This window comes from Bos taurus, chromosome 14 (assembly GCF_002263795.3).
Source record: "Bos taurus isolate L1 Dominette 01449 registration number 42190680 breed Hereford chromosome 14, ARS-UCD2.0, whole genome shotgun sequence".
Taxonomy (NCBI): Eukaryota; Metazoa; Chordata; class Mammalia; order Artiodactyla; family Bovidae; genus Bos; species Bos taurus.
The window spans coordinates 56,208,567-56,222,259 of record NC_037341.1 but is presented as its reverse complement, the minus strand read 5'-3'; the positions used below and the strand labels follow the sequence as shown (position 1 = coordinate 56,222,259).

At 38.7% G+C, this 13,693-nt stretch overlaps 1 pseudogene; it reads left to right on the top strand.

The window, feature by feature from the left end:
• Positions 1-11,181: 11,181 nt before the first annotated feature.
• LOC112449529 (large ribosomal subunit protein uL22-like) lies at positions 11,182-12,149 on the top strand (annotated as a pseudogene).
• The last annotated feature ends 1,544 nt before the right edge of the window (positions 12,150-13,693 follow it).

Sequence of the window (13,693 nt, the reverse complement as noted above, 5' to 3'; positions counted from 1 at the left end):
AGTCTGCTGTTCCATGTCAAGTTCTAACTGTTGCTTCTTGACCTGCATACAGATTTCTCAGGAGGCAGGTCAGGTGGTCTGGTATTCCCATCTCTTTAGAATTTTCCACAGTTTGCTGTGATCCACACAGTCAAAGGCTTTGGCATAGTCAATAAAGCAGAAATAGAGGTTTTTCTGAAACTCTCTTGCTTCTTCGATGATCCAGGGGATGCTGGTAATTTGATCTCTGATTCCTCTGCCTTTTCTAAATCCAGTTTGAGCATCTGGAAGTTCATGATTCATGTACTGTTGAAGCCTGGCTCGGAGAATTTTGGCATTACTTTGCTAGCGTGTGATGTGAGTGCAATTGTGCAGTAGTTTGAACATTCTTTGGCATTGCCTTTCTTTGGGATTGGAATGAAAACTGACCTTTTCCAGTCCTGTGGCCACTGCTGAGTTTTCCAGATTTGTTGTTATGTTGAATGCAGCACCTTCACAGTATCATCTTTTAGAATCTGAAAAGGCTCAACTGTAATTCCATCACCTCCACTAGTTTTGTTCGTAGTGATGCTTCCTAAGGCCCACTTGACTTTTTCGCATTCCAGGATGTCTGGCTCTAGGTGAGTGATCACACCATCGTGATTATCTTGGTCATGAAAATCTTTTTTGTATAGTTCTGTGTATTCTTGCCACCTCTTCTTAATATCTTCTGCTTCTGTTAGGTGCCTACCATTTCTGTCCTTTATTGTACCCATCTTTGTATGAAATGTTCCTTTGGTATCTCTAATTTTCTTAAAGAGATCTCTAGTCTTTCCCATTCTATTGTTTCTTTGCATTGATCGCTGAGGAAGGCTTTCTAATCTCTCCTTGCTATTCCTTGGAACTCTGCATTCAAATGGGTATCTCTTTCCTTTTCTCCTTTGCCTTTTGTGTCTCTTCTTTTCTCAGCTATTTGTAAGGCCTCCTCAGACAACCATTTTGCCTTTTTGCATTTCTTTTTCTTGGGGATGCTCTTGATCTCTGCCTCCTGTACAATGTCATGAACCTCCATCCATAGTTCTTCAGGCACTCTTGTTTATCAGATCTAATCCCTTGAATCTATTTGTCACTTCCACTGTATAATCATAAGGGATTTGGTTTAGATCATACCTGTATGGTCTAGTGGTTTTCCCTACTTTCTTCAATTTAAGTCTGAATTTGGCAATAAAGAATTCATGATCTGAGCCACAGTCAGCTCCCGGTCTTGTTTTTGCTGATTGTATAGAACTTCTCAATCTTTGGCTGCAAAGAATAGAATCAGTCTGAATTTGGTATTGACCGTCTTGTGATGTCCATGTGTAGAGTCTCCTCTTGTGTTGTTGGAAGAGGGTGTTTGCTATGACCTTTGCGTTCTCTTGACAAAACTCTGTTAGCCTTTGCTGCTAAGTCACTTTAGTCATGTCCAACTCTGTGCAACCCCATAGACGGCAGCCCACCAGGCTCCCCCATCCCTGGGATTCTCCAGGCAAGAACACTGGAGTGGGTTGCCATTTCCTTCTCCACTGTTAGCCTTTGCCCTGCTTCATTCTGTACTCCAGGCCAAATTTGCCTGTTACTCCAGGTAGCTCTTGGTTTCCTACTTTTGCATTCCAGTCCTCTATAATGAAGAGGACATCTTTTTTGGGGTCTTAGATTTAGAAGGTCTTGTAGGTCTTCATAGAACTATTCAACTTCAGCTTCTTCAGTATTACTGGTCGGGGCATAGACTTGGATTACTGTGATACTGAATGGTTTGCGCTGGAAATGAACATAGATCATTCTGTCATTTTTGAGACTGCATCCAAGTACTGCGTTTTGGACTCTTTTGTTGACTATGATAGCTACTCCATTTCTTCTTAGGGATTCTTGCCCACAGTAGTAGATATAACGGTCTCTCTATTATAGACATGGTATATTATAAGATGTTGTTTTCACCTTGCTACTATATATTAAAGTACGCTTATCATATTTATTGATTTTATGGTAGTTTCTGTATTAGTTGTCAGAGTTTGCTATAACAAATTACTGCAAACTTGGTCAGTATAAACAACAGAAATTATCCTCTTTTAATTCTAGGGGTTAAAAATCAGATATCTGGCAGAGCTACACTGATCCCAGGCTTCTTTATTTTTTTCCAGCCATGCCTGTGGCTTGTGGGATCCTAGTTTACCAACCGGGAGTCATAGCCTGGCTCTGGGCAGTGAGAGCACAGGGTCCTAACCACTGGACCATCATGGAATTCCCACATGCCAGGCTTTTAAGCAAGATAATGTTCGTTGCATTATGGTTGGCGTTGCTTGACTTGTGGCTGGATCCTTTCAATACCTGCCTCTGCATTCACTCCGCCCCGTCCTCATCTGTCTCTGTAATCTCCCTCTGCCTTAGTCTTACAAGTACACTTGTCATTGGATGTAGGGCCTACCCAGAATGATTTTATCATCACAAGATCATTAACTAAATTGTAACTTCCAGGACTCTTTTCCCTCATATAGTAACATTAACAAATGCTGGGCTAGAACACGCACAGAACTTTGTGGGGGCACCATTCAACCCACTAGAGTTTTATTAAGGTAAATTTCTAAAATTAGAATTATTAGTTCAGGTTATGTAAAAATTTGAATGTTTTTAGATAAATATTTCCAAATCATGCTTGAGCGTGACTCTGAATTGTGTTTTTAATGTTCTTTTACATATGTGTATGTGCTTTTATACACACCATGCAAAAATGTATGTGTAATCCATAAAAATCAAAAAAGGAAAGAAAGGAGAAGAGAAAATTGGAGATGGGGAGAAAATAAAAAAATGTGGAGGCAGAAGGCCTTCAGCTCTACTCCTTTATCTGTCCATGGTTGTATCACTAAAACACATGCTATCGGACTAGGCCTAGAGATACGGCCAAATTTGTGTGATTTTATTTATTTGATTATCCCTGTTTTGTTTCTGTCTAGAAATATGTTTTATTTTCAAATCTTTGCCTTTTATGTAAAATCATCTTCAATGATAACATGTTACATTTTCCTTTTGAAAGAAGCATTTTTTCTGTTTTCTTCCATTGTCATAGAATCTTTACGTGGTAGAATATAGGTCCTGGTACTTTTAAAATCATTTGATGAATAAGCGAAGGGAAGTTTCATGTGTATATATGTATGTATGTATTCTGCTGGGAGGTGGAAAACCATCAGGACTTGGCATTTCTTTTCTTAACATAGTTGAAAAGTTCATCGGAAAGGAACTATGTCTCAGGATAAAAGAGCATTTGGGTAATAAATCATGTGGATTGTATTTTCAATACTTTATCATGAAGAGCCATGAATCACTAGCTTCTTGATAGAGAGTGACTTTTTGTAACCAACTGGCAGAACTTACACATCCCATTGAGTGTGAGCCCCTTAAAGTTGGAGGCCAGGCACTTATTCCACGGATGTAACTGTTGCTCAGTATCGATTCTCCTAACTGCTTTAAACCTCTGGCTTAAGATGCTCAAAAATAAATCAGTTTCATATATTTGATAAACTCATATCATATTTTGTTTACAATTTCTATGTATTTTTCAGTTTTACCATCCATTGGACTTGGCTTTGAATAATTTTTGGTCTGGTTACAAAAATCAAATCCACTTTCATGGAAAAGTAATTTGCCACCAGAGAGGATACTCAATATGTTGCTATGTTCTCCAAAAATGATTTAAGCAACAGCACTATCATTAAAATAAGAATATGGCCTCCTGAGGAATGAACTTTGAGAGATAACATGTTATTTGTGAGAGAAGTACTATTTGTGATATGTTTTCATTAATACCCTGACACCTTGCTACAGAAGAAACATGATAGAGTTATAGGATTCTAGATTTTAAGAGGAAGAAGGCACTCAAGATTTTCCAGTCAAACCTCTTAATTTTAATAAATAAGGAAAGGTTAGACTCGGGCAACTGGAATTGCAGAAAGTTAGCTACATCCTTAGGTGGTTATGGAGTTTACATAGATCCAGGTTTTAAAATTCAACTCTTCTTTTTATTTTTTTAATTTTTTTTTACTTTCTTTTATTTTTTTTAATTTTATTTTATTTTTAAACTTTACAATATTGTATTAGTTTTGCCAAATATCGAAATGAATCCACCACAGGTATACCCACATTCCCCATCGTGAACCCTCCTCCCACCTCCCTCCCCTACCCTCCCTCTGGGTCGTCCCAGTGCACCAGCCCCAAGCATCCAGTACCCTGCATCGAACCTGGGCTGGCGACTCGTTTCATACATGGTATTATACATGTTTCAATGCTATTCTCCCAAATCTCCCCACCCTCTCCCTCTCCCACAGAGTCCATAAGACTGATCTATACATCGGTGTCTCTTTTGCTGTCTCGTCTTCTTTTTAAAACCTTAATATGGTGCAGTTGAAGTTGTGAATAGGCAAATGGCTAAGGGAGGGGCTACCCACTCCAGTATTCTTGCCTGGAGAATTCCATGGACAGAGAAGCCTGGCAGGCTACCGTTCATGGGATCACAAAGAACCAGACATGGCTGAGCAACTAACAAAGTTCAACCTGCAGATGTGTCCTCATTAGCTAAACATTTTTGAATAACTTTAGGTGAAGAAGTACTTCTCTACTTGAAATGAGCACCACGTTTTAGTCATGTGTGAAACCTCCGGCCTTAGGATAAGTTGCCAAATTTAGCAAATTAAAATCAAAATTTCAGATTAGAAAATGGCTATTTTTTTATTACAAGAATGTCCCAAACATTGCATGGGGTATACTTACACTAAAAATATGAATTTATTTGGAATTCAGAGTTACCTGGGTGTCCTGTACTTTATCTAGCAAACCTAGCTTTGGAGTATATAAGGCATGTGTGTGTGTGTGTGCGTGCAAAGTTGCTTCAGTAGTATCTGACTCTTTGCGACCCTATGGACTGTAGCCCGCCAGGTTTCTCTGTCCATGGGGTTCTCCAGGCAAGAACACTGGAGTGGGCTGCCATGTCCTCCTCCAGGAGATCTTTCTGACCCATGTCTTCTGAAGCTCCTGCATTGCAGGCAGATTCTTTACCACTGAGCTACCAGGGAAGCCCCCATATAAGGCAAACATATCACCATTTTGAATCTGGCCTACAAGCCAGGTATAGCAGAAACATTTATTATTCACTAAATAGCCTTATGTTCCCTCATCACATTTTACAGATTCCTTGAAGTCAGGTAAAACTTTGTGAGTAATTCTGGCCAATGTGCTGTTGTTAGAAGAATGTATGTCAGTTGATTGATGTACTTAAAGGCTTACATGCAGCCACCATCCTCCCACAGGTCAATCTTTTCCTGCTGCAGTGAACTGCAAGCCATATAATCAAGATGGCATAGATGCAAGACACAGTCTTATATCCCTGAAGAAAAGTCAGAATGAAGGTACCCAGGAGAACCACTGGATTCACAGTATACATTGTATGTGGAAGAAGTAAACCTTTATCTGTTCATCTCTTGAAATTTTAAGGTTGATTTATTACTGCAGCTTGGCATAGCCTATCCTCATGAACACACTGTGCATATTAGATAAACTAAATATAATCTGTGAGTCTAAGTTTGCTGTTCTTTTTTTTTTAATCTTAATGGATTAAGATTTTTAAAAAGTTAATTGCCATTAACTCTGTAGGTTTGTTTGGAAGACTGAATGAGAGTTACAGGTGAAATGAATCTGTCATACAGACTGAAGTAAGTCAGAAAGAGAAAAACAGATATCATATATTAACACCTATATGTTGAATTTAGGAAAATGGTATAGATCAACCTATTTGCAGGGCAGGAAGAGATACACAGATGTAGGGAATGTATGTGTGGACAAGGAGTGGGGTTCGCAGGGGGGTGAAATGAATTGGGAGATTGGGATTGACATATGTGTACTGCCACGTGTAAAGTAGATAGCGAGTGGGAAGCTACTGTGTAGTGTAGGCAGATCAGCTCGGTGCTCTGTGATAACCTAGAGGGTGGGGTTGGGGGGGAGGTCCAAGAGGAGGGGATATATGTATACATATAGCGGATCCATTTTGTTGTACACAACAACATTGTACACAACACAACTAACACAACATTGTAAAGCAACTGTACCTCAATTTAAAGAAAACAAAAAGCCTTGGCATTCTGTCTGCAGTATGGTAGGCTGCAACAAATGAGAATGGTATTTGATAATATCATACCCATTATGATTATTGTTTTAATTCTTATAACAGCCTTATAAAATTGGTGTTATTATAATTTTCATTTTATACCTAAGGGAAATGAGGCTTGGAGTGGTTAAGCAATTTGCCCAAGGTTATTTCAACAGAACTCTAATTAAATATAGAGTTAGGTCTCCGTTACAAGACAGGCTGGCTCCAAAATCTATATTTTCAAATCTATATTACATAAACATTTGCCTGTGACATAGAGAAAAGTCTCTATTCCATTCAGTCATTTAAAAAACATTTATTGAATGCCCATCATTATCAGATGCCCTGTATTAGCATTAGAATACAAAAATGAAAGACCAGACAAATGTTGAGTTTAAGGAAGTCTCAGTCTTGTACAGACAAGTAAATCTATAATTCCAGATTGGTACAGTGAAATATGTGCTCAAAGGAGGCACAGGCTTCTGGAAGAGCACATGTTGGGAATGGCAGTGGGGTTAGAGGAGGCTTCAAGGAGGTGGTAAAACTGTCTGGAGCTTAGTCTTGGAGCATGAATGTGAGTTGGCCTGACCAAAATGGCCTGGGTACCTGAGGCAGGGAGAACATGTACAGATCCTTTTGGCATGTTGAGGAACTGTAATTAGTTATATGCCTGGTTACAAGCATGTAGTGAGTTCAGGTACTGGAGACAATATTCTATTGTCTCCAGTTGGATTTCCTCAGAAGCAGAGCTTGAGGAGATTAGTGTGTGTGAAGCTTACTGAGGAGTGCATTCAGGATCAATACTCATGGAAGAGAAGAGAATGAAGTAGGATCGGGCAGAGGTAGAAGCTGAGCCGTAATGCAGTCCCAGTGAAGCCTCAGCTGACCCCACATGTAGCTGTGCAGGTGGGACAGCCCTTCACAACTGTCCTGAGTTGGAACATGGGGTCAGACCTTTATATTCCCACTCTGATGGATCACAGGATACCAGCTATCCTGGAAAGGAGTCATGACCTTGGGCAAGGCAGTTTTCTTCTGAGGAAATTCCTACAGAAGGTTGACAGCTGAGGATCATCTTCCAGCAGCATTCTCAGAAGCTGGGGAAATAAGTCAGGGTCACCATAATCCATCCCTTGCATCTCTTACTCTTTGCATAGCTTCCAAAGCAGCTCCTCATGAACTTTTCTTCCTGAGGGAAATTTGGAAAGGGAAGGTTAGTGAGACAAGCAACAGTTCTCACTGCTGCAGCTGGTCACAGGGCCACAGCTAACACTGGCTGTATCCCCCCTCTCCTATACATTCCAGATCCCCTCACCCTCAGCTAGCAACTCTGCTGGTCTCGATGGTTTACCCGACATGACTAGACCCTTTCTTTTCAGGTATCTGCGCATTGCTTACCATATCTTTCTCTGGTCAGAGTTACTACACCTGGGAAAAATTGAGGGCAAGAGGAGAAGGGGGTGACAGATGATGAGACGGTTGGATGGCATCACTGACTCAATGGACATGAGTTTCAGCAAACAGGGAGATAGTGAAGGACAGGGAAGCCTGGCGCGCTGCAATCCATGAGGTCACAGAGTTGGACACGACTTAATGACTCAACAACAATAACAAATTCAATTTACCATCAGAATTCCTCAAGAGAGGGGACTCTTCTGGCTGTCCAGTGGTTAGAACTTTGCCTTTCAATGAAGGGGGTGCAGGTTCTATCCCTGGTTGGGGAGTTAAGATCCCACATGCTTTGCAGCCAAAAAACTAAAACAGAAGCAATATTGTAACAAATTCAATACAGACTTTAAAAATGATCCACATCAAAAAAAAAAAAACAAAAAAACAAAACCTTAGAAAAAAAATGATTGGTCAAAGGAGTACTGAGGGTCTGCCCAAGTGAATTACCTGAGCTCCTCACATATTCTAACCAGTCCTACCTCCTCCTGATGATCGGGGTCAATTTCCCTTGCAAGAGAATGGTGACTCCTTATCTTGCAGACTGGTCCCTGGACACTAAGAGCTGGAAGTGCCCAAACAGCAGCCATAGTTGTTCAACTGGACTCTTGATATGTCCCCTGGTTTTCCCTCTGAGAATCAGGATCTCTATACCCACAGAGCCCTTAACTCTATGTAAACAATAACAAAGAAACCTTAAAATCTGAGTGAAGATCAACTTTAGGACTCTTAAAAATTTAGAGGCCAGGAAGAATAAGAAAAACTAGGGGAAAAAAAAAACACAATTTCATAGAAGGGAAAACATATGTATGATGTCTCTGAAGCCAAAAGAAGAAAATTTTCAAAAGGTAGGCTTGATCAATTGTCAAATGCTGCTCTAAGACAGGTACAATAATATGAAGACTGAAGATAAACCACTGGATTCAGCAAGAACAGTGACCTTAAAGAGTGTATATTTCAGTGGAGTGGAAGAATGAAAGCCTGACTGTGTGCATGCTAACTTTCTTCAGCCATGTCCCACTCTTTGCGACCCTGTGAACTGCAGCCTGCCAGGCTCCTCTGTCCATAGGATTCTCCAGGCAAGAATACTGGAGTGGGTTGCCATGCCATTCTCAGGAATCTTCCCCACCTGGGGATCAAGGCGGGTTCTTTAACACTCGAACCACCTGGGAAGCCCAAAAGCTGGACTAGAGGGGCTAAACACAGGTTTGAAAATAGGAATATGAGGACAGCAAGTGAAGATGGTGAGTATGCAGATGTTTTTAACAGATAAATTGGGATTGACATATACACACCACTATGTATAAAATAGATAACTAATAACGACTTACTGTACAGCACAAGGAACTCTACTCAATACTCTGTAATGACCTATATGGGAAAAGAATCAGAAAAAGAGTGGATATATGTGTATGTATAGCTGATTCACTTTTCTATGCATCTGAAACTAACACAATATTGTAAGTCAACTATATTCCAATAAAAATTTTTTTAAAAAGGTGTTTATAGGGAAGTAAAGGAAAAGACAGTATTGATATCTTGAGGGAAAAGGCACAAAGGATGTAGACATTATAATATTTAAATATAATTAAATATTTAAAAATATTTAAAATAATTTTTAAATTTAAAAATATTTAAAAATAATTTTTAAATTTAAAAATATTTAAAAATAATTTTTAAATTTAAAAATATTTAAAAATAATTTTTAAATTTAAAAATATTTAAAAATAATTTTTAAATTTAAAAATATTTTAAAATAATTTTTAAATTTAAAAATATTTAAAAATAATTTTTAAATTTAAAAATATTTAAAAATAATTTAAAGGATGTAGACATTATAATATGTGATGAAAATGACCAATATAGAGGGAATGACTGGAAGAAACACAAGCTGGAATCAAGATTGCCAGGAGAAATATCAATAACCTCAGATAGGCAGATGATACCACCCTTATGGCAGAAAGTGAAGAGGAACTAAAAAGCCTCTTGATGAAAGTGAAAGAGGAGAGTGAAAAAGTTGGCTTAAAACTCAACATTCAAAAAACAAAGATCATGGCATCTGGTCCCATCGCTTCATGGGGAAACAGTGGAAACAGTGTCAGACTTTATTTTTTGGGGCTCCAAAATCACTGCAGATGGTGATTGCAGCCATGAAATTAAAAGATGCTTACTCCTTGGAAGGAAAGTCATGTCCAATCTAGATAGCATATTCAAAAGCAGAGACATTACTTTGCCAACAAAAATCCGTATAGTCAAGGCTATGGTTTTTCCTGTGGTCATGTATGGATGTGAGAGTTGGATGTGAAGAAGGCTGAGTGCCGAAGAATTGATGCTTTTGAACTGTGGTGTTGGAGAAGACTCTTGAGAGTCCCTTGGACTGCAAGGAGATCCAACCAGTCCATTCTGAAGGAGATCAGCCCTGGGATTTCTTTGGAGGGAATGATGCTGAAGCTGAAACTCCAGTACTTTGGCTACCTCATGTGAAGAGTTGACTCATTGGAAAAGACTCTGATGCTGGGGTGGGGGGGTTGGGGGCAGGAGGAGAAGGGGACGACAGAGGATGAGATGGCTGGATGGCATCACTGACTCGATGGACGTGAGTCTGGGTGAACTCCGGGAGTTGGTGATGGACAGGGAGGCCTGGCGTGCTGCGATTCATGGGATCGCGAAGAGTTGGACACGACTGAGCGACTGAACTGAACTGAACTGAACTGAATTATTTTTGTCACAGATGCCTAAAAAGAAGTGTAGAGGAAGTGCTAGCTACTCAGATTGTTTTGTACTGTTTTTAAAATCAGCCCTTGATAATTATAAAAATGATTTGTATACCTTCTTGAATTTTTAATTGAATTTTTGATTTCTAGGAAGTTTCTAGGTAATTTAATAAATATAGCCAAAATGTAAGGTCCATGAATATTGCTGTGAAAAATAATAAACAAGAAATTTACTGTTTCTTATGACCATGTGAAAACAAAATTACATACATTTTTGGGGAGGAAGAGGTTTATGTAAGCAGTCTATGCATCTGAACACAAACCTGTTATTTCCACAAAATAATTTACAATTATGATAGTGTTTATTATTTGAGTTCTGTCTATAGTCAATAACAGAGTGCTCTGTGGATGTGCTAGGTCACAAAAACAAAGACAGACAACATCACATAGAACAAGGAATAATGTCAATTGAACTATTGCAAAGCATGAAACACACTCTAGGTATTCAGATCAAACTCTCCCTTTTTAGGAGTTTGGGGTGGACATGTAAATTCTGCTATATTTAAAATGGATAACCAACTAAGACCTACTGTATAGCACAGGGAACCCTGCTCTAGGCTATGTGGAAGCCTTGATGGGAGAGTAATTTGGGGGAGAATGGTACATGTATATGTGTGCCTGAGTCCCTTTGCTGTCCACCTGAAACTATTACAACATTGTTAAACAGCTATACTCCAAAATAAAATTAAAAGTTTTTTTAAAAAGTAGCTTTTCCTTTTTTTTCTGATAAGTGGCTTGAGGTGACCGCTATAAACAGTATGCTATTCATTTGAGCCAGGAAACACCACAAAATCATGCAAATCAAGAGGTTCAAACCTTCATGTTCACTTTAAGAACATGTGAAACTGCATGAAACTCGTAAAACTGCCCAGGCCGTTAAGGGTATGCATATCTGAAAAGCCACCAAGTATCTTAAGGATGTCACTTTAAAGAAGCAGCGTGTGATATTCCATCGATACAATGGTGGAGTGGGAAGGTGTGCACAGGCCAAACAGTGGGGCTGGACGCAGGGTCGGCGGCCCAGAAAGAGTGCTGAATTTTTACTGCACATGTTCAAAAATTCAGAAAATAATGCTGAGCTTAAGGGCTTAGGTGTAGATTCTCCGGTTATTGAGAACATCCAGGTGAACAAAGCACCCAAGATGCGGTGCAGCACCTACAGAGCTCATGACTGGATCAACCCTTACGTGAGCTCTCCTTGCCACACTGAGATGATCATTACTGAAAAAGAACAGATTGTTCCTAAACCAGAAGAGGAGGCTGCACAGAAGAAAAAGATATCCCATAAGAAACTGAAGAAACAGAAAGTTATGGCTTGGGAATACATGCTGCAAAAAATAAATGCAAATAAAAGTAAAAAAAGAAAGTAGCTTTCCCCCAGTACCTTTTAAAAAGTAGCTATGGGGAATGCCTGAGTGGTCCAGTGGTCAAGACTCTGCACTTCTACTGCCAGAGCCAGGTTCAGTCCCTGGCTGAGGAATTAAGATCCCACAAAAATTTAAAAAAAGAAAAAACAAAACAAAACAAAACAAAAAAAACGACTAACTATGATGACTAGGTAACTAATTGGAGTGTCTGGTGTTAGATCAAATACTTTAGGGTCTCTAGGACAGACACAAAAGGAGGGTTTGATGCATAGTTTGCTATTTTGAACAAAAAAAAAAGTGAAGCCTCTTTACTTATGAAATTGTTCAATTTGTGTGTGAGGAAAAGCCATGTCTATAACCAATCAGAGCCTTTGGCCAAGTAAAAGATTACAGAGAAGTATTGTCAGATGCTGGGTTTCTCCTTCCGGAAGAAAAACAACCCTATACCTTGAAAATTTCAAGAGCAGTCTTCCAAACTCCCTATAAAATATTAAACTAATATACTTGCAATTTTAGTACAAATCAGGAAATGCAAAAATTACAGTACTCGTAGTTACATTAACTGAGTTCACAGGGCACACATGTAGGTCTTTTTATTCCAAAGCAGCCCAGTTTGATGAGTTAATATTTCTTTGGGGACTGAATACTTGTATTTTCTATCTTCTCTGAATTAAGATTAGAAAATGAAAATAAGTGTTTGCATATTTCATTTAAAGTACAATTTCTTAGCATTACCAAGATGTTTGGCTGACTCCTGATTTTATATCAAATTTAAGGGAAGGTATTAAATGGGAAATCATTTTGAGGCAAAAATCAAAGACCATGTCATGTACTAGAGTTTTTATACTTTTTATATTTTACTGCAGTAATTTTACTTTGTTACTATTTTCTATAACATGTTTCCATTATTTAAAGAGAAAAAAATAATACATTTCTAAGGGCAAATCTTCAATTTTCATCTTTTTTTTTCTTTTTTTTTTTTGCCACTTCACTCCACTTGGGGTATCCCCTGACCAAAGCAGAGTCCTAACCACTGGACCATTAGGGACTTCACAATTTTTTGCTTTTTTATGCCAAAACACTGAAAAGAGAGAATCATGCAATTCTACATTTGATTTACTTAACGTTTCTCATTAAAATTTTTCTCATGCTGTGTTTATTTAATAGTCCAAATATTTTGATTGGTTTAAATATTCTGAAAAATATGCATATTGATTTGGGAACTGATAAAATATTTCTTAAAGTCATGATGGCATATCTACTTGCCAATGTATTATAACAATGGGTATAACTAAAATACTCCTAAATCTTACATTTTTCAACTGAGGGGGAAAAAATATTCTTTTTAAGAAACATGGCAAATCAACCAGTGTGATCTTATCATGTGGGAATGGTCTGAGGAACTCAGCCATAACTGTCCACCCAAGGGGAGGAAGAGGGTATTACTTCTCTACCGATTCTTGTCCTGTGTTTTGTTAATCCCTTGCAGTTCCAGATTTGTACATGAGTCAAACTTTAGCTGAACAGTTTCCTACAGGTGCTACAGCAAAAATTTCCTGATGTAGAAAGCAACAAATTGCAGTGGTTGTAAGGTGCTGTCACGGTATGCTTGTGTGTGCCTGGTTGTTATAATAATACTCAGGCTAGAAGTACGTTAAGAGAATGTGAGGTGGGCTGCTAGATGATGAACACCCTTTCATGATGAATTCTGGAAAAATAACATGCATGACCATCAATAGATGTGGTTACTTTCAAATAGAAGGTAATATAGAAATACCCAAGATTTATCAAGGTGACTATAAATAAGAATCCAATCCAAGTGTTAGTCGCTCAGCCATATCTGATTCTTTGCGACCCCATTGATTGTACCCCACCAGACCCCTCTGTCCATGGGATTCTCCAGGCAAGAGTACTGGAGTGGGTAGCCATTCCCTTCTCCAGGGGATCTTCCTGATCAAAAAGTTAAACTCAGGTCTCCT